At 32.6% G+C, this 25,446-nt stretch overlaps 1 protein-coding gene across 1 annotated transcript in view; it reads left to right on the forward strand.

Annotated features, from left to right (window-relative positions):
• LOC145293157 (uncharacterized) overlaps window positions 1–25,446 on the forward strand; it is a 178,064-nt gene that overhangs the window by 73,338 nt on the left and 79,280 nt on the right. The window lies entirely within an intron of this gene.

Below are 25,446 nucleotides of genomic sequence, written 5' to 3' on the forward strand. Positions count from 1 at the left end.
AATTTCTTTTAAATATTCTATTAAGTAATTAACTTAAAAGTTAATTATTTCATAGATGAAATTGAGCTGATTTGTTTCACACAGAAGAAATATATTATACCAAATAGTGTATAGTGTTAAATTTGAACTTTATTATGCAAAATTGAATGAATTCATGTTAAAAGAATTTAATATTTTTTTACTACCAGTACTAAAAAGTGAGGCTTTGTACATGCTATAATTTTCATTTGAGAATGCAACTGAATTTTGTTTAGAAATGTTTACTAAATTTTCAAAATATTCATTTGATATGAAATGTTTCCAAAATCATAGTTTTTTATATAATAGATTCACTTACATTGGATATTGGTTCCTGTAAGCATTTTTTTTAACAAACTAAAATAAAAACAATTAAGATTTTAATATTTTATTAGAATGATTAAAATTATCAGAATTTTATTAGAATAAACTAGAAATTTCAATATTTAAAATACAAAATCGGTTAATCATTATGCACACATATCTATTAAAAGAGCTAATAGGTTTTCAATAAAAAAATATTTCTGCATTTCAATTCTATTTCTTAATTTTAAAAAAAAATTGTAACATATGAAAAACCTTAAATATCATTTCGGATAGTATGCTTTTGTTAGAAGATAGGTTTTAAAAAAAATATAGCATACTAATGATGGTCTGATTAAATCCTTACAAACTTGAAATTAAACTTAAATATTTTTATGTAATGAATATACATCAGAAAAACTGATACTTATGACAAAATGATGTCCAAGCTTCTTATAGTTCAAAAGAACATTTTTACTATTTGTGTTTCCCTTTTTTTCCCCCTTTTTTATATAATTAAATATTATCACTATGCAACCAGTTCACTTTAAGTTAGATTATATTATAATAGAATAGTAAAAAAAAAAATATTCTCATAGAAACATCTGCTACCAGTGCATTTTGCAATATTCTTTTTTATTCTCTTAAAGCGCATTTTTAATGCACATAAAAGCATGCTCATTTTTTTTTTAAATTAATATTCACTTTAATTTTGCAAATTTTATTTTTACTTAAATATCAATTTTTTTTATATTTCAAGTGTGTGCTACAGTTTTGTTTATTTTTTGTAATTAGAATTAACCTCCATCTAAAACTTCAACCTGTAGACACTTTTTAGCACGTTCAAACAATTACATAAAATTTCAATTTTGTCTAACAGTTTTCAATAAATCTAATGACCTTAAATCCATATAAAATTGTACTGCATCCTCTAATGTTCGCATTTCTTAAACCTTGTGATAGCTATTTGTCTTCATCCTTATCAAGGAAACTAAAAAATATATACTTACATACTCAATATATGTACATATGTTTTGTAAGCATATCAATCAATTATAGTTTATCAATCGAATTTCCACAACTAAAAGCATTCATGTTGCATTTGTGTAATGTTTCCAATAATTAATCATTCAATTTTTACTCAATGACGTTTTTTCTTATGTTTTTACAAGCAATTCTTGACAACAAATTTTTTCAGAATCCTAATCCTTACTCGGAAGGATTAATTGCTAATTCTTGCCATGGAATACAGGTAATCACACCCACCTCACAATATGGTATACTATCATAAGACCAATAACCCACTTTCCTGGTCACAGTTTAGTTATAAATTCTGAACTAACTCTAACCCTTCCTTCCTTCACTTCTGATACATGAAGAATAATTATTAGAATTATTGTTTTAAATGAACATACCAAACTAGTTGTTTTGTTTTTTTGTTTTTTTTGCTTTTAATCTTTTTTTAATAAAATCTTTCAAAATAAAAACATGTTTTCTGATAAGTAATACTTCAATTAGTTGGTCTAAAAAAAACAACCTTTATTGTCATTTGGCATTAATACGTACATGCATTAATGGCAGAAAACTGGTGGGGGGGACATAGATTTGAAAACCAGTTTATCATAATTTTTTGTAGGTTTCCAATTACTTTTTGATTGTATTTGAAAGATTAAAACCTAAAGTTGATTTCCAAAAAGAAAAAAAAAAAACCACACAGATATGAAAAATGTTTTTCCAGCGCCATTTGGAAACTGACAAGTCCAGCTAAATTTGAAGTGAAATAAATTCATTGTAAAAATCCCTTGAAAGATAAATATTAGTTTTCTGAGAATATTTCAAAGATAATTAGTAAAGTGTTAAGATATTGAATTAAATAATAAAAAAAACACCTTGTTTGTACAAAAACTAGCTTAATTAGCCCCCAAAAGCAAGGAATTCTGGCTTTGCACAATCAAAACAAAAAAAAAAAAATGTCATGCATAAGTTCTACAGAAGCCCAAAATGTCAGCAAGTCAATTTTATTTTAAAATTTATAGACGTATTGAAACACCTTAATTTTTGTATTTTTGAAGATTATAAAAAATATTCATTAATTTAAGTAATCTTATTTTGTTGTAATAAAAATACATTTAATTAGAATATTTACTTTTTTACATCATGACTCGATTTATTCTCAAACATATTGTAACAATGAATTAAATCAATTCTTTTTAAAATAAAGTAAAAACGCGTTTTAAGTGTGAAAAATGTCAATTAAAATTACACTGACAATTTATTGTTTGAAAAAAATAAGCAAAAACAGTTTATTAATAATTAAAGAGAATATGGTGGGTTGGATGCAAATCCTGTCTGTTTCCTTTTTATTTATTTATTTATTTATTTATTTATTTATTTATTTATTTTGTTTTTGTTTTTGTTTTTTTACAGTTTTGCCCATCAATATTTGTCTAAATTAATCGTTCTTAAAAATAATACTATGTTTAAATTTTTTTTTTTTTTTCTTAGTGATCTTTGATCTCAATATTTTAAAACTGGTGCAACCAGATCAGGCTGTCTGAAGATGGCTTCCTGACTCAAATGCACCTACATTAACACCTTTTTGTTTAACTCTTTACACAATTAAATCATGTTCTGCAAAGCCCAAAACAAAAACAACAGTCCCCTTCCCCTCCTTTCCCCTTTTTTGCCCCCTCCTACTTCCCTATTAGTCTCCCAACTTAAAACACACTAATCAAGAATATTATAAACCCTTTCCCTTTGCAGAGCTAAATCATGTTCTGTGAAGCCGGAAATAAAAACAACAAAGTCCACTACAAGTCTTTACATTTATCTCTACCTTACTCTACAAAATCAGTAAATCAAAACCCATGAATAGGAAGATGTAAACAACTTGAAGTATGAAACCTTTTTTTTTAAGCTGACTGCCCCCCCTGCAGAGGGTAAAAACTCCTCAATAGGGCAACCAGTTAGTTGTGGGTTGCTACCCATAATGCTTTAGAACATGACTCTGGTGATTGAGCTGACCTAGACCCGGGTACATAGAAGTCTAGGCACCGCAATACATCACTTCGGCTCTTACTTTGGCTAGATGGGCGGTTGAAGAGGCCGATCTGACCAATCAGCCAGTCATGCCAAACCCTAGCACTTACACTTAAAATGACAACTGCCATAACAAAGAACCAAACTCCTTCATCTTTTTTTCTCACTACCAAAAATAGGCAAATTAAGTAAGTGCTAGAAGGCGCTGGCAACGGTCAATCAATTGGAAAGACCAGAACTCATCACTCCATTTGAACATAGGTATTTTTGAGGACATAATTACAGGAAATAGAAAGTGCTTGAGAATATCTTACCAAAAGAGTGTATCCTCCACATAGCCCCAACATGGTCAAGGCAAATGGGTTTCCCTCTTATTATGTCCTAATTTTGGACTCCAAAGTGGGTAAGGAACGTGGTTGATGAAAAATAAACCACAAACTACATGGCTGAAAAAAAAAAAACAAATACTTCCCCCTCAAAACCCTTCAAAGAAACTATTATAGTAATACTGACCTCTCTAGCTCAGATAAAAAAAAAAGATCCAAAACTAGGAAAACCATACCATCTATATGCGAAGGAAACTTTCCAAGATTCCTAGTTATTAAGTTAATTGAAAAGAAAAAGATTGGAGACTTATCACCTTTTCTAATAGAAAAGATATTATCAACAAAAAGCCAAAAACAATTACAAAAAATAAGACGAAAATTTGCTAGTTGAAGTAACTAATTATAAAGATGCCCAATCCCTACTTAAATGGAGAATTTTCATGAGTTTAAGTGCAAAGTCTTTCCATATGAAAGACTAAACACTTCAAAAGGAGTGATTCCAAGTTACAAGCTATCATTAGCAACAGAGTGAGAAGTAAAAACCGAATTGAAAAAACAAGGAATGGTCAGCCATATTTATATCAACATAAAAGACACAATAAAATTACTAATACATATAATATTAACTTTCAACACACCAACAATACCAAAAAAAAAATCAAGAGCGGCTACTTAAATGTAACAGTAAATCAATACATTCCAGCTCCGTTAAGGTGTTTCCACTGTCAAAAATATGGACATCATAAAGAAGTGTGTAAAGGAATAAAAATATGTAGAAAATGCGGCAGCAGAGAGTCAGACCACACTAAGAAAGAATACATTAATGAGGTGAAATGTGCTAACTACAGAGAAGATCACCTGATCTTCTCTAATATGTGTAAAACTTATAAAAAAGAAATAATGGAAGTAAAGTACAAAAAAACATAATTATCCCAGAAGCCAGAAAAATAGTCAACTATTATTATGTATTTGAAAGACAACACATATGCTGAAACAACAAAAAAAAAAACAACTAAACCATGCCAAGATAATGAAATACATGATCAATATAAGGAACTGATAAACAAACTAATTGCATTAAACATTTAAAAAATGGCCTGAATTTCAAAATAGCCTTAAAGAAAAATACTCAAATCTGGATAACAAAACAATAGAAATAACAAATCCAAACAAAGAAAGTAAGATTCCATCTACAATAGAAACATTAAAAAAATATCACAGAAACCAACAAAACAATCACCAGAAACTAATAAAAATATAAGTAACAAATAAAGAATGCTCCAGAAAGAAGGAAACACAAACAAAGCCAAGTGAGCCAAATTCAAAGAACTCTGTTCACTACAATTAACAGAACACCAAATCCAAACAATGGAAGAATTCACCAAAGTACTCATAAAAATAGCAAAAAAATGCACACCCAGAAATTCTCCTTCTGGAAAAAGAAAAAAAAAAACATGGTTCCATCCAGAATATAAAATGGCTATCAAATAGAAAGGCAGCCTTAAGAAAATTTAAAAAACGGCCAACTATCAACAACTTGATAGAATTCAAACACCAAAGAGCTAAAACTCGAAAAACAATTAACCCTCTAGGGCCGCCCGTGTCATATATGGCACAATCCTAATCAGGAAGATTAGAGCACAAGGGGACAGATATGGCACATTTCATAACTTTCAAGTTTTTAAATGAATTCAATTTTTTTATTCAGATTCATGATTCTTGATCCAATAAAATCTATAATTTCAAATTTCAGAGTTTTTATTAATATGCATTAATAAGTATTAATATGTTCAGGCCCTAGAGGGTTAAAGAATCCAAAAAAATCTGCTGCTAACAATTTATTAACAAAATCGACACTGACACTTAACCCAAAACCATCTGGAAAATGATTAGGAAAATATAATCCTAACCCAATCAAGCATCTCCTCACAAAAAAAAAATAAATAAAATAAAAGGTATTGCCAACACACTAGCTAAAACGTTTGGTAAAAATTTATCATCAAAACACTACACTAAACAATTTCAAATACTTTAGAAACATGAAGAAAAATACAAAATAAACTTTAATTCCAAAAACCAAGAGCCTTACAATGAAAGCTTCTCACACAATGAACTAAAAATCGCCATAAAAAAATCCCACAACTCAACTTCCTTAACCCCCCCCCCCACCTCCCGAATCATTAAAACTCCTTCTCAAAATTTATAATAAGATATGAGAAACAAAAGATTTCCCAAGTTCATAGAAACAAGCAACAATAATATGGATACTCAGATTGGGAAAAGATATATCAAGTCCAGAAAACTACAGATCAATAGCTCTCACAAGCTGACTATGAAAAACATTTGAAAGAATAATCAACTACTGTCTTATTAGGTATTTAGATAGCAACAAAATAATTTTAAAAACTCAATGTGGATACCAAAAAAATCGAGGATATATATAGACCACATCACTAGCCTCGAAAATTACATCAGAGAAGCTTTCATTAATAAAGAACATGTAACATCTGTTTTGTTTTGTTTTTTTGTCTTGAGAAAGCATACGAAACTACTTGGAAACATGGCATTATAAAAGATCTCCACAACATTGGACTAAGAGGCAGACTACTTGAATTTATAAAAAAAACTTCCTAACAGACAAATCTTTCCAAGTTCACATAGACTATACTTTATCAGACTCGCAGAATCAAGGAGTGCCTCAAGGCAGTATATTTTCAACAACTCTCTTAAATATCAAAATTAACAATATTATAAAAGAACTCTCTCCTGATATACATAGCTCCTTATACGTAGATGATTGCTCAATCAACTACAGATCAAAATACATTCATACCATCGAAAGAAAATTAGAACACAACATAAATAAAATTTATAAATGGGCAACAAGAAATGGTATCAAATTTTCCAAAACCAAAACAAAAAGTATCCATTTCTGTAACCAATGCAAACTCCACCCTTACCCAACCTTACAGATTGAAGGTGAAAAAATTCCATTCGTAAATGAACACAAAGACCTAGGAATCATTTTTGACAAAAAATTAAACTTCATTCCACACATCAATTACCAGATGCAATAAAACACTACAATTCCTATGAGTCATCACCTGTACAGATTGGAGAGCCGATAAGAACACACTACTCAAACTATATAGAGCACTAATAAGATCTAAAATAGATTATAGTAGCTTTATATATCAATCCACCAGAAAATCATATCTAAAAACCCTCAATACACCACTCTGGACTAAGACTAGCACTGGGAGCATTTCAAATCTCCCCTGTAGAAATCCTATATGCAGAAGCGCATGAAACTCCTCCAATGCTCAGAAACCAAAATCTTAGTCTAAAATACTACACAAAATTAACAGTCAATCTCACAAACTCAGCACACAATGACACTTTAAACCCAAATCGTAAACACCTTTTCAACCAAAAAGAAAATGCAATAAAAACTTTTGGACTTAGAATAAAACTGATCTCCAAAGAAGCCAATCTACCCATAATCAAAATCCATGAAACTATCCTACTCAAAACCCCTCCCTGGAAAATCATAGCCCCCAATATTGATCTAAGTTTAAGTAAACATGAAAAGAAACATACTCATCCAATAACTTACCATGATGATCTCGATAAAATCAAATAAAAGTATCCAAACCACACACATCTATACAGATGGGTCTAAACAAAATAACACAACAGCCAGTGCAGCAATATTCAACAAATCAACCAAAATACAAGCAAACATCCCAAAAGAAACATCAATTTTCAGTGTCAAAATACATGCTCTGATTCTAGATCTCAATCCAATAACAAAGAATCCAAATTTATAATCCTTTCAGACTCCCAATCTACTTTAAAAGCTATCAAAAATAAAAAGATGGACAACCTTCTAATCGCAAAATTACTCCACAAATTAACAGAATTAAACAGTCAAAAAGAAATTATCTTCTGCTGGATACCGAGTCATTCCGGTATCAAAGATAACAAATTAGTGGATTCAGCAGCAAAAACTGCCATAGATCTCCCAATTGATGCAAATTTTGAAATCCCATACACAGATCTCAAAAGACATCAATACATACACAATGGAGAAATAGCAAACTTACTGGAATGAATATGCTAACAACAAACTTCACGAAATTATGCCAAAAATTAAAAAAACAACAAAATACACAACTAAACAGAAAAGAAGTCAAACTAACAAGAATAAAAATAGGCCATACACATTTAACCTACTCATATCTCCTAAAAAAAAAGAAAGCCAACCCATCCATATACCTTATCAAATACCACTTACAATAAAACATATACTAATTGAATGTATTGATTTTGTAACAAGGAATAATTTCTACAAAGAAGAACATATAAAGGATCTATTCGATAAAAACAATCCCCACATATTTTCATACCTAAAAAAATTGGTCTTTATCAAAAAGTTTAAAAAGAACTCACTTATACAACAGCCAGAGCAGGGGGCAAAGGTTTTGTGAACCCATAGACTCTCAGCATAAAATAACAGAAAGGATTTACATGCCATAGAACCCAAAAAAACAAATAAACAATTTTTTTTTTTTTTTTTTTTCAGGATTATTAAAAAAAAATTTTATCACACTAATTACACTATCATGCATACAAGAAAAATATTATAAAATTACATTTGAAATTTTTGTGAGAATTGTTATTAAAATCACATGAATTTTTTTTTTTTTTTTTTTTCAATTATATTATTTTTTGGTGAAATCATTGAATAAACATTACTTAATTCAATGATAATATCGATAGTTCAAGAAATATATTTTTCTTAGAGTTAACACAGATTTTAGTGCCTTTTTTTCATAATGTTCCTGAAATATGAAAAAATAATTTTTTTTCATTATAACATATACAATGCATCTTTTTTTTAGTACTTAACTTTAGCAAAGGTGTTTTTTGTTTACAGCAAATAATACATTTTCACTAAAATTTAAAAGAAAATAATGGGCTCATTATATTCTGTCATTCTGAAATTAGTAGATACTGAAAATTTCATTAAAATTGGTTGATTTCCTAAATTTTGGTGAATTTTTAAATGAAGGGAGGAGTCAAAATGTTTATTCATTTTAGGGATCGGCCATTTATTTTGCATGTAACTAGCAATTAAACTTCAAGCTCATGCAATATTAACAGTGAAATTTGGCTAACATGAAAACTACTAACACATGTCAACAACACTGAAAAGCTGAGGATTATATGATTGCTAAAATACTTATAAAACTAAAAATATATCGCATTAACATTTCAATCATGATCATTTCTTTCAATAGTATTTCTGATATCATTTCAGTTGATATCCATGTGTTGCCTATAGTCAGAATTTTTATGTTATTCCTGTCATAGGAGTTATCGGAAGAGTTCTTGTTTTGAAATTTCTAAATGAAAATGAATAAATTATATTTTATATATTAATAAAATAAAACAGCTTACATTTGTATTTGTATCCTCTGTTCTTATAGCAATTATTTGACCTATGTAATTTCATGATGTCTCGTCTGCTAATAGTGCAAAAATGTAATCGTAAAAATAATAGTCATCCACAGACGGCTTTTTATCTGTATGTGGATCAGCGTGGTTAAACATGATGAATGTTTCAAGCTGAGATTCATAATCAGAGCACTAGTATAGTAACCAGCAATTTATAATAGTTCAGCATCTCTCTTCATTTAAAAAAATACTTCAGTAAATAAAAAATAGCTATATAATCTACATAATTTTGTGTTTGTGTAAATGATCTCAGAAATTTTATATTGTGCCATATGGTAAGCTATTCTTCAATAAAAATCATTGTAACTCCCAAATGAGCTATGTCATCATTATTGCTACTTCTCAAGTGATAAATTAATGAGAATTCCTTCTTATTCCAAGAAAATAATGATAATAATAACTCCTAAAAGACTTATGCTTTTTTTTCTTTACTGTTGGGAATATATTTCTGCATCTTTTTTTGTTCTGTCTTTATCTAATCTCATAAATCATTCACTTATGGTGTTTGAAATATTTTTGCAGGTAAAAGGTGTCCTTAATTCTTTTTTTTTAATTTGCAGCACTAAAATTGCATCATAAGTTAGATGCCAATGCTTATTGCATACTTTCTAGAAGTTCCAGCTTTTGCTTTGCTCTCTGCAGTTTTTTTTTACAATAAATTACTGCCATATCTGCCTTCTCACAAACTAACCATTTGTTGTGAATATTTGTTAGTAATTTTATTTGACTCTAACCATAAAACCATGTGTGATCTTTTCTTTTAACTTTTTTTATTATTAAGTCTAAAATCGTCTCAGAAGCCATCTTATATTATTCTTTTCAAATCCACTTGTTTATTTTTATCTTCATTCTTTCACTTTACTATAAAATACATAGTTTTATCACTATAAAACTCGATTAAAATTACAAACAAATTAACCAACAAGAAAATGTTTTTGTGTTTTAAATGTAAAAAATTACTGATTATAATATAAAACGATTGTTTTCCAATTATTCTGAGAAATTCTTTATGCTGATGTTTTTTAATTATTTTTTTGTTTGTTTGTGTTCTTAATACAAAATGTAAACATGAACCTAATAAATTGAGTTAATATAAGCATTTCATATTACTCTTTATAAATACCTAGAATTAGCATGTTACAATCTAATTTCGGCTATATATTAAACTTTTAGCAAAACTAAAAATCGGTCAAAGCATGTTTGCAAAGAGATCTGTTGAATAAATACTATAAATAGTGTATAACATATCAAAATATTTTGATATGTTAATTATGTTGGGGTTTCTCCACTCAAAGCTTTATTGTTGTACTTGAAAAAATAAATCATCAAAATTTTGCCATTTTATTTCCAATTACTATCATTATTTACCATTGTCCTATAAATTTAAGAACATATTTTTATTACATTATTGAAAATATTCTTGAATTTTTCATTTTTGCCACCAATTGTTAGTCTTGAAAATCAAAGTCTTATCATTGCTGAATATTTTTTTTTTGTTAATTTTCTAATTCAAAATATGTTTTTAAAAATTCTCTCCCTGTCTCTTTTTAATATAAGCATAATAATTACAATAATCACAAAAGCACATTAACAAAAAACAAAACATTACTATTGAACCATTACTGGGAGCTCAAAGAAAACATTACTATTTGAAAATATATTTCTTCCTGTTTTTGTTTTTCATTTATTCTATCTTCACAACATTTCATTTTATGATATATTGTGTATTTTATCCTACATTTATTTACCCAATATTTATTTATACTTAGAAGTAATACTTCTGTGGCTACTTTACTTTCTAAATTAGTTATAAACTCACATTTAAAATAGATGTCCATGCAATGGGATCGTTAACTGCTTTTCTTTTTCTCCTTCAGAATTTAACTATTTGCATACAGAAAAAGAATAATCTTTTCTTAACATTTCATGCAAAGAAATATGAGTATAGAGTTTGATATTATTAACCAGATATCTTCAGTGTAAAATTTACTTTCTTTTAGTTCACTTTTATCCAAGATTGAGTCAAAATTTGGAAGTAATGGTAAAATGTAACAGCTTTAACTTCCTTTGTAAAAGTTTTATTTTCATGTAAATTTGTAAACAAGTTTGTTTAAAGATTAACTTTAGAGTAAATAATTTATTTATTATTACTTCTAACATAAGCACCCAGTATTGCCCAGGAATAAAAGTGGTTCTCATATATTAAATGAAAACATGCATATTAATTTACTATTTTAAAATCTTCATTTAATTGATCTATTTTATCATAAAATCTTGAGAATTATCACTCTGATTGAATAATAATTAACATTATTGGATTCCTCAAAAAGTCTTTGAAAAATTGCCCTTATTCTTGTTATAGGGCTTTGTTATGAATAAAGTAAAATGCTGTGTTTACTGTCTCTGAGAAAACTGAGCACATCTTGTCTGCTCATCCCTCAGCTAACATTCACATCTGCAGAGACTTCAATGTTCACAATATTGAATGGTTAGCCCACTGAAACAAAACGGATGATGAGGGGAGATTCTGTTATGATTTCTCCATCGCTTATGACCTAACTCAGATTTTTCACGAACCCACTCATATGCCCAATACTGACAGTCAGTATGCAAGTCTCCTAAACCTTTTTTTTACAACTTGCCCATAGTTATGCTCATCCTCCATTCTTTGCCCACTGAGATCTTCTGATCACTGGGTTGTCTCAGTTGAAAACAAAATGATGTTCCTCTCTATCATACAGTATATCGATGCTCTAAGGCTGACTGAGATAGCTCCATACATTTATATCAGATATTCCTCTCTGCTCCATGCTTAAAATGAACATGTCCTCATATAGTATCAGACCTGACTTAATGGTTAATTGTTGGTATAGACTGCTTCATGCTCTCCAAGAAATTCCAGCAAAAAACTAACAGCCAGCCGTGGTTCTCTCCAGAATGTGCCGCTGGCATTACACAAAGAACCAAACAACTATTTCCACTGTTTTCAGCAAAATAGATATACTGAGACTAAAACTGCCTTTAGAACTGCTGCGAACCACTGTAAAAGAGTAATAGAGAATTCAAGAGAGTTGTATGCTCAAAAATCCAAAGAAGTTGAGCAGCAGCTTGGTTCTCATGAGTTTTGGCAAATAACAAACAGGGTCCTGAACTGAAGAGTGTCCTCTATCCCAACCGTCATCAATGAACCTGAGGTAATCTCATCAGCATCGGACAAAGCCAAACTCTTTGCCAAGAACTTTGCAGAAAATTCTACCCTATGGAATCAGAGCCGCCTACTTACCCTACTCCCCTATTTCCTCCTGTGTTTGAAAAAAAACTATATGACATACAGATAACTGTGCGTGATGTTGCCAAGCTTATCAAAAATCTCGATTCCAGTAAAGCAACTGGCCCCTATGGCATTCCAATTATAGTGCTCAAAAAGCTTCAACCAGATCTAGCCCCTATATTTACAAAACTGTTTAAACGTTGTTTTAACTAACACTCTGGAAAACCTCATCAATCTATCCTGTATTTAAAAATTCAGGCGATCGGTCATCTCCCATACAGACCAATCAGTCTCCTGTGCATCATGAGTAAGCTATTGGAATCTCCGTTAAACAGAGAAGTGGTTAATCATGTCAGCAAAGACAACTACCCAGTGACATGCAACTGGGCATCACTGTAAAAATGGTATTATCTCTCACTGGCAGAATTGTCTTCAACTTTATGATATTGAATTTCTACTGGATTTCAATATTTTCCAGTATTTTTCGTTGTTGTTGATGACGTTTTTATTTTACATCTCATCTATGAATACGGATGCAGCCCCAGCCTTGAGGCACAAAGTCTTGAACAGTGCGAATGTCAGAAGTCAGTTGTGATCACCGCTGAAGCTGCTCTGTGGTGTCTCTCTCTGGCAGCAGTGAGTTTCTGGCATCGAGCCTCTTCAAAATTAGCAGTAGCTCTATGAACTGAGTCACTTTGTTTTAGTGTGTCCATGTCCTTCAGGTCTTTTGGTTTGATGTAGCACCACTGGAGATGGGCTTTGACCATGTCCTTATACTGCAATTTGGATCAACTTTGGTCTCGTTTGCCAGCCTGGAGCTCCCTGTGTATCAAGCATCTTGATATCTGACACTCCTCCATTCAAATCACATGTTCAACCCATCAAAGTTGGACCTTGATGATAGTGGCTCGATGCTAGTGGACTTTGCTTGGTCAAGGACCTCCAGATTGGTGACACGGTCCTGCCACCTGATTCCTAGGATGGAGCAGAAAGTTTTTTCATATGCCTGCGATACAGTGTCCACATCTCACAACTATAGAGGAAAGAGGGAAGAACCACAGCATTGTAGACCTTCAGTTTTCTAGATAGACGAATGTTGTGTCCGTTGAGCACTCGATTGCAGTCTGTTCAGTGCTTGACTTGCCTTGCTAATTCCAGTGTTAATTTCTCTGTCCAAAGAGCCATCACAGGATATTTGAAATGTTCCACATTGTCAAGTGGTTTGTCATCAATTGTGATGGTAGAAGGAGGGGAGTGGGAGTATCATGCAAGTCTTTCCAAGACTGATTGTCAAGCCGAAGAGCTTGGATGCCTCAGAGAAGCAGTCCAGCATCTGCTGCATCTTGTTCTGCCACTAGTGCACAGAGTTTGCAGGCTCTTTGTCTTTGCTGTTAGTCAATGCAGGTTGAAGAGGGAGCCGTCCAAGCAGTAACGAATGTACACCCTCTTCTCCAGATCTTGGACAGCATACAGGTGAAAATACATTGAAGAGGACTGGGCTAGTACACAGCCCTGCTTCACACCATTGCTGATCTCAAAAGCATCCTTCACATTGTCATTGAAGAGAACCTGGCCAGTCATGACATCATGGAAGAACCTGATTATCAACACAAACTTTGGAGGGCACCCGATGCACTCAAGGGCTGACAAAGTGCCTCCCTGTTGACAGTGTCAAAAGCTTTGATCAGGTTAATGAATACTGAGTGGAGGGGCTTGTTCTGTTCAATGCATTTCTCTTGAAGTTGTCTCACAGCGAATATCATGTCTACAGTGCCTCTGCCAAGCCTGAAGCTGCACTGTGTCTCAGGAAGAGTCTGTTTATGATGAACCATGCAAAGATCTTTCCGGCAATTGAGAGGAGGGAAATGCCTCTGTAGTTCCCACAATCCAACTTACTTCCCTTGTTCTTATAGAGGGAGATGATCAGGGCATCACGAAAGTCGTCTGGCATCATCTCCTCCTCCCATACAGTGAGAAGGACATCGTGGAAAGCCCCAAGGGCATCGGAGCCTACTGCCTTGTAGATCTCAGCAGGGATGCTATCTTTTCCTTATGCTCTGCCGGAGATTGTTTGGTGAATCGCTTTCTTGATCTCCTCAATGGTATGGGGTTTTGCAAGCGAGTCTTGTTTGGGCTGTTGGGAGGATTTGATTCAGGGCGTATGAGTCGACTGACGAGGGTCAGTTCAGCAGACTACTGAAGTGCTCCTGCCAGTGCTTGCTGAGACCTTCCTGATCCTTGATTCTTTGGCCTGGTGGGCCTTTAACTTCTGGTGCATTAAAACAGAGAATAGGTCATTCAGCCACTCTATGTAAGCCTTGTTCTTGACATCTATTGTTTCTTTGATTTTTTCGTCATTCTCATCGAACCAGTATGTGTGGGTTCTAGTCTTCACCCCAGAGAGTTTCCTTGCAATCTCACTGACTGTTTCCTTGAAAGAGGTCCATTTCTCAGTGCTGCCTTCGGTGGCTACATGATCTTGGAGTTTCTGAGCTAGCACTTGCTGAAATCATGCCCGATAGGATGGGTTCCTAGCCTGGTGACATTATATGAGGCCCTGACAATCTTGAGTCAGTTTCTGTGGGGTGGCGGAATGTGCAGTGCCAGTACAGCCCTGACCAATCTGTGGTCAGTCCAACACTCAGCATCTCTCATGGCACAGGTCACACGGACGTCATTGATGTCTTATTGACGTACAATGATGAAATCAATCATATGCCAATGTTTCGATTACTGGTGCATCCTGAACAAGGTGATGCAAAGGATGTGCTCTGTACACTTGCTGAGGAGGAGTAGGTCGTTGTCATTGATTTTGCCGACTCCGTGTCTGCCCAGAACGCCTTCCCAGCTGCTGTAGTCCCTTCTCATCCTTGCATTAAAGTCTCCAAGGATGTTAGTTTGTCACTTGGTGGGCTTGACCTGATGACTTGGTCAAACTGTTCATAAAATTGCTCTTTGGCATCATCTGGGCTTGTAAGTCTAGTGGCGTAAACGCTGATAATTGTGAGGTATCTAGTCTTGCTGAGAGGGATGCGCAGTTTCATTAGGTGCTCGTTGATTCCAACTGGTAGTGCAGCAAAATTGTCTTAATGACAAAACCAACACCGTGTATCCAGTCCTGTGTTTGCGGTTTTCCTCTCCTCTCTCAGGGATCCCTCGTCTGCTATCTGAATTTCACTGAGTGCGGCTATATCCACCCGGTAATGCTGGAGCTCCCTTGCAACAAGCGCTGTTCTTCTTTCAGGTCTTGAAGTGATAGTTCTATCCAGTAAGTTTTAGACATTCCATGTCCCAAGGATAATTATTTTCTGTTTTATTTTTTGCATTGCTATTCGACTGCTATGAGGATGAGCGTCAACCGCGGTAAATTTACCAGACACTAAAATGGTAAGCATTTGTCTGGAGTACCTTTTCTAACCTCCTCCCTCATGCGAAGGTGGGCAGTGCTGTCCTAGAGAGGCTGCCCAGTTGCCCACAGGTGCTGCCAAACTCTCCTGTTTCCCTTAGATTCAGGAAGATGAGTGACCATTTGCCCATGGACTGCCTACGTGCAGGTTTGTGACTGCAACCACCAGTGTTCATCTACTCCTGTTGCTTTTGCCATATTCCCATCGCCGCAGGATTTGAAGGGTGTCCATAGACAAATAGGTAATCAGTGAAGAGTTGCATAACTGACCCATGCGTGAAGATTTTATAGTGAATAGACCGGTGCACTTCCCACTCTCTTGGCCTGAGTAGTCTTGATCCAGTGGCATGAAGAACCATTACAATGGGAGACTGCCAGGCTGCAGTGGATGACCAGGATTTCTATGGGGTCTATATCCTGCTCAAAGTGCTTGAACAACACTTGCTGCCACCGCCTTCACAGCCATTGGATCTTTTGGTCAACTCTTCCACTTGTTTCGCTGCAGTAGGGCTAACACAGCCCAATTCTAACTCACCGAAGTTTTGAAACCCATCAGTTAAACTCACCTGGTTTAGCAAGCTCAGCAAAGTCAGTACCCAGGGTGTGGCCACTGTTGCATACGACACAGGCGAGAGTCAAGTGAAGTGCAGTGGCAGACGAGCTGTCCTAAAAAAAAGACCATGGTGAGCTCCCCTACCAAAGGTACTAACCACTTTCTGAACACCCCAAACACCCCTCCTGAACACTCCAAACACTCTATAAGATATTTATTAAATACAATTTTAATCCTTGCACATCTAATGATGTTTCCTAGTAGATTAGCAGAGAGAGATGAATACATATAAAAAAAAAAAAAAGAGACAAATATTAGTTTTACAGATCTTGGCGTTAGCCAAGTTGATTTGACCTTTGCCCCATCTAAAACACCTGTCAACCCTGATTAATTTGACACTGCAGATGGTTTTATAAATAACTTGACTGTTTGGTCTTTTGAAGCAAAGGTTCATTACACAAACCGCTAATGCAATAATAACTTTGATTTGGCGTGTTTCCCCATGAGAATCATGAAATTCAGGCACAAGGCTCCCTTTTGTAGGTTACTCAGCTCTCACAAAAGGATGCATATCATTGAGCCACAAGTACATTTACCATTCATTTAATTTACTAATAACAATACAGATGTCAAAAATCAACATTTAAAGAAACAATAGTTGTTTAGCCAGACAGCCAAAAAATAAATACTTTAAAAGGGCATATCAAGTAATAAACACTTTTAAAAAAGTACATCAACACAATATAATACTGTTCTGTATTTTTTACATGTGATTTGGTTATTAATGTTATTTGGATTCTTTGAACTATTTTATTTTCATCTTCAGAGTTATTTGCACAATGTTTTGCTTGATGTAACCACCAAACTTCTTCAGTTGTATCTTGTCGAACTTGGGAATCTTTCTGTCAAACAGAACTTCAAATGGAACCCTTTATTTAATTCACAAAAGTAGCATGCTCTCATTCTGTCAGCCATAACTGGAAGAGTTTTTTTTCTCAATCTGTAAATAGGGCTTTTCTGCCGGTAGCAGAGATCTTGACATAGGGCAATCGATGTTTTACTTCTGTCCAGCATTTAATGTAAAATACAGGCCTCCATATGAGCACAAATCACTAGTCACTATTTTATCTAGTTTTGGATCATAATGTGTGAGGAATAAATCTGACATCAGAGTTTTTATCATTTTATCAAATGCTGTCTGACATTTAGGTGTCCATTTCCACTCTATCTTCCTTTATTAACTCATTCAGTGGGGCCTGGAGGTTGTGCGTATTAGAAATGAATTTCTGGTAAGCTCCAAAAAAACTTTGTAATTATGAAATATTTTGGGAGCCAGCATATTCTTTATAGCTGTGGCCCTTTGGTCCACAACTATAAAACTGTGGTCCAATCTTCTATCATTTTTGTCAATGATGTATTCCAAGTATTTCATGTGTTCCATGAATAAATCACACTTTCCTTTTATTTTAAAACCAAAATCCTATATTCAGTGGATATGTTCTCAATGTTGTTCTCTGGTCTTACTTATGATAATAATAAGTAAGATATGTATGTTATTGCAAAATGAATATTGCTCAACATGGTATTCATAATTTCATGAAAAATAACAGTTGCTACCTTGATTCTAAAAGTCAACATTTCAGTTTTGAATAACCCCCTATGGGTGTTAATACAAAGCAACTTCTTTGACTGGAATTTGAAATTATGTGTCGCTCAGATCAATTTTAGAGAAGATCTTTCCTCCATTTAGTAAAAGCTTTTACGGGATTAGGATGCTTCCACTTTTTTGGCAAAAGTATTTATAGGCTAATTTTGAAATTTTTCTTACATTTTCTGTTGTTGTTTCTGAAATCTTTTTTTTTTTTGCTTCTGTTAGTGTTCCATGTGATATTTTACCCATTTATCCTGTCTTTCATTTTTTTTGCTATTGCTGCATTAGTCTTTCTTTGTTTTTTGCTGGAAATCTATTTAATATTTCCACATTTATGCTAAAGTTGATTTTAAGTCTTCCATTATTTCTTAAGAAAAAAATAAATATAGCTTTGAACGGGTGAAAAAATAATTTACAATTTTCCACATAACCTCTTTTTCCTTTCTTAATGATTGATACAATCATTTTTCCAGAGATCTTGAGGTCAAAAATATGAATTACACTGCTCTCTCAATTAAAATTCATTTTTACTTTCTTGACAGAAAAAAAATAGTAAAATCAAGCTCTTTTTGTCACATTTAATTTTCTCTTTGAGAGAAACCCCAAATAAAAAAAATATGTAAATGAGAAATCACTTTTTAGTGCAAAAGTCATAAGTTTTTATCCATTGAACAAGTTTGTTTTTCTTTTTTAGTTTTTAGTGAAGCAAACCTAGTTGGTCGTTCCTAGAAAACAGTCTTTCAGAATCTTGTATTGTTCAGTGCAACTTTCAGAGTTGCTTCCTGGTCCTTACAATGTTTAGTTGTCCAGTTCTACAGTACCAACAAGTACCAACAGTACATCAACATATATCAACATATCAACATACATCAACAGTACATCAACATACATCAACATACATCAACATATATCAACATATATCAACATATATCAACATATATCAACATATATCAACATATATCAACATATATCAACATACATCAACAGTACATCAACATACATCAACAGTACATCAACATATATCATTGATATTATCAACATATATCAACATATCAACATATATCAACATACATCAACATATATCAACATACATCAACATATATCAACATATATCAACATACATCAACATATATCAACATACATCAACATATATCAACATACATCAACATATATCAACATATATCAACATACATCAACAGTACATCAACATACATCAACAGTACATCAACAGTACATCAACATATATCATTGATATTATCAACATATATCAACAGTACATCAACATATATCAACAGTACATCAACAGTACATCAACATATATCAACATATATCAACATATATCAACATACATCAACAGTACATTAACATATATCAACATATCAACATATCAACATATATCAACATATATCAACATATCAACATATATCAACATATCAACAGTACATCAACAGTACATCAACATACATCAACAGTACATCAACATATATCATTGATATTATCAACATATATCAACATATATCAACAGTACATCAACATATATCAACATATCAACATACATCAACAGTACATTAACATATATCAACATATCAACATATATCAACATATATCAACATACATCAACATACATCAGCATATATCAACATACATCAACAGTACATCAACATACATCAACAGTACATCAACATACATCAACAGTACATCAACATACATCAGCATATATCAACATACATCAACATACATCAACAGTACATCAACATACATCAACATACATCAACATACATCAACATACATCAACAGTACATCAACATACATCAACATATATCAACATACATCAACATACATCAACAGTACATCAGCATATATCAACATATATCAACTATATCAACAGTACCAACTCTGAATGATTTGTTGATAGTGTTTTTGGAATGCTACTTGCTTGTTCAAATACTGCATCGCAAGGTTGAGACAATGTAAATACTTTGTCGCCAGTTGTTGTATTTTAAATCCAAATTTTCAACGTGTGTTCTCAAATCTTTATCACCAGTTGTGGAAACATTGAGATATTTAAAATTCAGAAACAACAGGTGGAAAGAATATATTGTACAAGAAAGTGAATACAAAGAAAGACTGTCAGTATTTCCGACTGTTAAGTTAGATCATCTGTAGTCTCATGTTGCATCGCAAGAATTCCCCCATGAGAGTATTAACTCCCGGAGTTTTTATAATGGCTAGATAATTCCATTATAAGTGAATGGGTAAGTCCCCATAACAGAAAGGATATACAACAAAATAATATTTATCAAGAAATAAATAAATCTTAAAAATTAAAATGAATGTGAAGCTGTGATCTTTGTTTGGATGAGAAAACTATTTCTGCTATTAAGTAAAAATATTTGTTCGCTTGACTTGGCAGATGCATTATGGTGTGGGGTTTTGTGGTGTGACGGTTTCATGGAGAATAATATCTCAGTATTGGATATCACTGGTCTGATGTGGTCGCTAACAGAAGTTGAATTTTGAGGAAATAATCTTTCTCTTTACAGATGCAGTTAGAATTTTAATGTACACCATAGACCTTTTAAACATTCTTGAATACCGATTCAGAACTTGACAGCTGACTTATAGTTAGAAGATGACTTCAGAATTAGATGAAATTTGCTTTGAAGTTAAAGTAGGTGTTCTTTTTATCACTGGAAAAAAATCATTTTTCCGGAGATCAGCTCCTGGCCTTCATATGTGTGCGTATGAAATTGGTCACAGTACTGGGCTGGTGACCTATTCTCAAAAAACAATGTAGTATTATATGAATTTCTCATCCTTAAAACTTGTGAAAAAATGTGTTCTTCTCAAGAATAATCTGAAACTAAGACAGTTGATGTTTTTTAATAATGATTAAAGCTTTCATCCTTTCTCTAATTTCTGCAAGATGATTGTTCATCCCAAGATAATGTTCATCCCAAAATCTATCACTGATATGAAATGTTCATTTTATTCCACATCAAATGCTAAATTGGTGGTTCATGTAATTTAGAAATGCAGAAACTTAGAGCTGTAATAGAATAGAGTCTGAAATGTAAGTAAATGCAAGTAAAAAGCATGTTTTATTCTGGATCTCATTTATAAAAAAGATAATGTATCTAAAACAATCGGTCTGATCATCACCAAAATTTCTATTTCAAAAAGATTGGACAGTGAAAATTTTATTAAATAGTAAAAAGTTGTTTAACATCTGTGTAATTGTTGAAAGATATCTAATATTTATTGAAATTGAATAAAATTTATATATATATATAGTGAACCTTAAAATGTTCAGTGTATATATATATATATATATATATATATATATATATATACATCTGTTATATAAAAGACAAAATGTGTGTGTGTTTGTGCGTCTGCCAAAAACTTTCGACAGACATGTTGGAACCTGACCTAACTGGTATAGTTTTCAAGCTTGATCCTTCGGACAACGAATATCAAAACATTGGCCAAAAACACTAATTCCTTCACCCTAAACTGGCCAGTTTTCTACAAGGAGGGGCCAGTTTTTGCATCGCCATTTTTTCAGGTCATTGTATTGGTTGAATTGACCACACTTAATGTCAACGTTCGGAACATCTAGTCGGGCGATGGAGACATCGGCTAAGACGTCATGTTTTTTTTTTAACCTTTTTTTCTCCTTTACGTTACAGGTTCGAGCCTGCTTACCTACTACCACTTTTTTTTAAACACCTCTGCTTACTATTGTTTTGATTTCCCCTCCACTCCACTTGCTATTACCACTTTTTTTACACCCTCCCATGGTTCCTTACTACACCACCTACACACACCCGAGCAATGGATACCTCCGCTACTGTTGTTTTGACCCCCCCCCCGAGGGTACTACACCACCTAAACACCCAGGCAATGCCAGGTACCCCCGCTAGTATATATATATATATATATATATATATATATATATATATATATATATATATATATATAAAAGCAATTGTGTATTGTAACCTTTGCTTGTTGGGGTTACTATAAAAAGAATTAGCTTTTATTTATTTTTTTAATATTTAAAGGAAAATTGAGCCAGGTTTTCTATAAATATAATCTCCAAAAATGTTTGAAAGATTTGCTGTTATGTAAATATTTTTATCTCGTGGAGATTGGTTAGTTTTGCTGATACATTTGGAAATATTCATTTCATAGTTGGATTCCTGTTTTTTTTTTTTTTCTTTCTCAAAGTTTTCAAGAAGAAAAAAGTTTTTACATAAAACTCAAGAGATTGTTATTTTCTTAACTGTAACAAGTTTAAACGTGCATCCATAAAGTTGATGCCCTACCCACATTTATTGTTTTGAATAAAAACAAGATTTTAATAATGAGTCATTATTAAAATCTTGTCTTAGTGCTTTCACTCAAACCTTTTTGATTGTGTCTCAAGAAATATAAAAATAAAAATATTGTTCAACTTTAACAAGCCCAAACATAAGATGGAAATCAACATTTGACTTAATTACTTTGATTATATAAACAATACCAGTCTGTGGGAATACTGCGAAAAGTATTGGAGATTTGATATCATTTCTTGTAAGAGTCACCAAACATGGGCAAAACTAGGGTTGTGGACTCAAAAAGTATAAGGTCCGATGCCACAACCTTAGTCTAAACATAGAAATGTAAAAAAAAATAAAAAAATCTAGAGAAAACAATGGAAAAGAAATTTTAGATATTTCTCTAATTTCCTGTATCAAAAGATCATAGAATACTAAACTAGTATAATTCTTTTTGTCTACACGGAACCCTACAGATTCCACAAAAACAGGTTTGTACTAATTTTTTTAAGTGCTTAATTACAGAAGAGCAACTTATTTTGCCTTTGGTAGCATTTTAGACCACATGCCTGATCATTTTACATTACATAATCCCATGCCAAGATTGGCTGAGTCAGGTCTCTCTGCTGTCTGTGCATTGCCACTGGTTCACCTTCATTGCCTATTTACATCTTCATCATCTGCATGGATTACACGCCTTAATTCTAAAATATGCCGTGGCATTCTATCAAGTTGTTAGGGGATTGCACACCTCTTCATCATTGCACATTGCACGTTTGGTGGTTTCTTTTCTCCTATTTAGATTCTGGAGGGTCCTTGCTCAGCGCTTTCTGAGGATGTACCTCTTGTATGCCGCCATTCATAATTAAAAACTGATCTATGTGGCACTGTCTCCTTTCTGTCCGACCGTGGGGGCCATGTTGTACTAGAATGTGGCCTCTTCAGATGATATCCTTCCTCTCTCAGCTTTCACTTTGACCGTCCAATGATGTCAGTCCACTATTCCATTTCCTTTGGGCCTGTAATAACTTCTTATTTTTCATTTTTTAACATCATCTGGAGAACTTCTGAGGAAATGATGCCACTGTCCATTATGATCTCCTCGTTCAAGCATCACCATTTCAATGCATTTAATTCCCTCCATATTGTACTCTTCTAGTTACCAATTCCTAAACAGCATACTGCGACTTCTTCTTTCTCCACTAACCACTGCTTTTTTAGTTGTGTTAATGCATTTGCTTTGTTTCTCTCTGAAGGTACAAACCCTGCCTTTATTCAGAGTTCAAATTCAGATACGAACTCCCTAAGCATCACTAATCTTCATTTTACAATCATTTCTCCAGCACCTTTTATTAAAAGGTGCTGGAGAAATGACTGTAATTATTCCCTGTAGAGTTTACCCAATTTAGTACCGTGGCTGAATCAGTTTTTATTTCTATTTCTCTCAACCCCCCCCCCATTTCATAGCTAAATCGATGCCTTTCACAACAGCATCTAATTTGGCTATGCTAATATGATTATAATCATCCTTTTTTTCTCAACCATACTGCATCTTCAGCCACTGAACCGCCAGTTTCCACGACAATGCCAGTTGCAATATTACATCACACCACACGACTTCTATTTTTGTTTTGTTTATGTACCAAGTTCCAGTAGAAGGATCATTTTTTTTCTACAACAGCTAGAATTTCCTGCATTATTTTGACAGTTTTGCCATCAACTTTGCTCTCCCAATCTACTTCACTTGTTCTTTTAACATAACTATATCCTAGTCGCAGCCATCCAGCAACTGGATAGTGTACCACCAATTTGCCACAAATAGAAAATAACTCCTATCTACTAATTTCCCCTATCTTTGAGATATTGTTGCATCGTCTGAATATTAGCTTTCCCATCCTTCTTTTCTTTCCATTAACTTAAGGTCCAGTGCTGCTCCTTCATCTGGTGATTTTTTTATCAGTTCAAATCCTTTTAAATATTCTACAATTCTTTTGTTGATATCTTTATAACATCCTCCATTATATCTTTATAACATCCTTCATTATATCTTTATAACATCCTTCATTATATCTTTATAACATCCTTCATTATATCTTTATAACATCCTTCATTATATCTTTATAACATCCTTCATTATATCTTTATAACATCCTTCATTATATCTTTATAACATCCTCCATTATATCTTTATAACATCCTCCATTATATCTTTATAACATCCTTCATTATATCTTTATAATATCCTTCATTATATCTTTATAACATCCTTCATTATATCTTTATAACATCCTTCATTATATCTTTATAACATCCTTCATTATATCTTTATAACATCCTCCATTATATCTTTATAACATCCTTCATTATATCTTTATAACATCCTTCATTATATCTTTATAACATCCTTCATTATATCTTTATAACATCCTCCATTATATCTTTATAACATCCTCCATTATATCTTTATAACATCCTTCATTATATCTTTATAACATCCTCCATTATATCTTTATAACATCCTCCATTATATCTTTATAACATCCTTCATTATATCTTTATAACATCCTCCATTATATCTTTATAACATCCTTCATTATATCTTTATAACATCCTTCATTATATCTTTATAACATCCTCCATTATATCTTTATAACATCCTTCATTATATCTTTATAACATCCTCCATTATATCTTTATAACATCCTTCATTATATCTTTATAACATCCTCCATTATATCTTTATAACATCCTCCATTATATCTTTATAACATCCTTCATTATATCTTTATAACATCCTTCATTATATCTTTATAACATCCTCCATTATATCTTTATAACATCCTCCATTATATCTTTATAACATCCTTCATTATATCTTTATAACATCCTCCATTATATCTTTATAACATCCTCCATTATATCTTTATAACATCCTTCATTATATCTTTATAACATCCTTCATTATATCTTTATAACATCCTTCATTATATCTTTATAACATCCTCCATTATATCTTTATAACATCCTCCATTATATC

The sequence above is a fragment of the Euprymna scolopes genome, chromosome 14, assembly GCF_053919585.1.
Source record: "Euprymna scolopes isolate OS-2025 chromosome 14, ASM5391958v1, whole genome shotgun sequence".
In the NCBI taxonomy this organism is placed as follows: Eukaryota; Metazoa; Mollusca; class Cephalopoda; order Sepiida; family Sepiolidae; genus Euprymna; species Euprymna scolopes.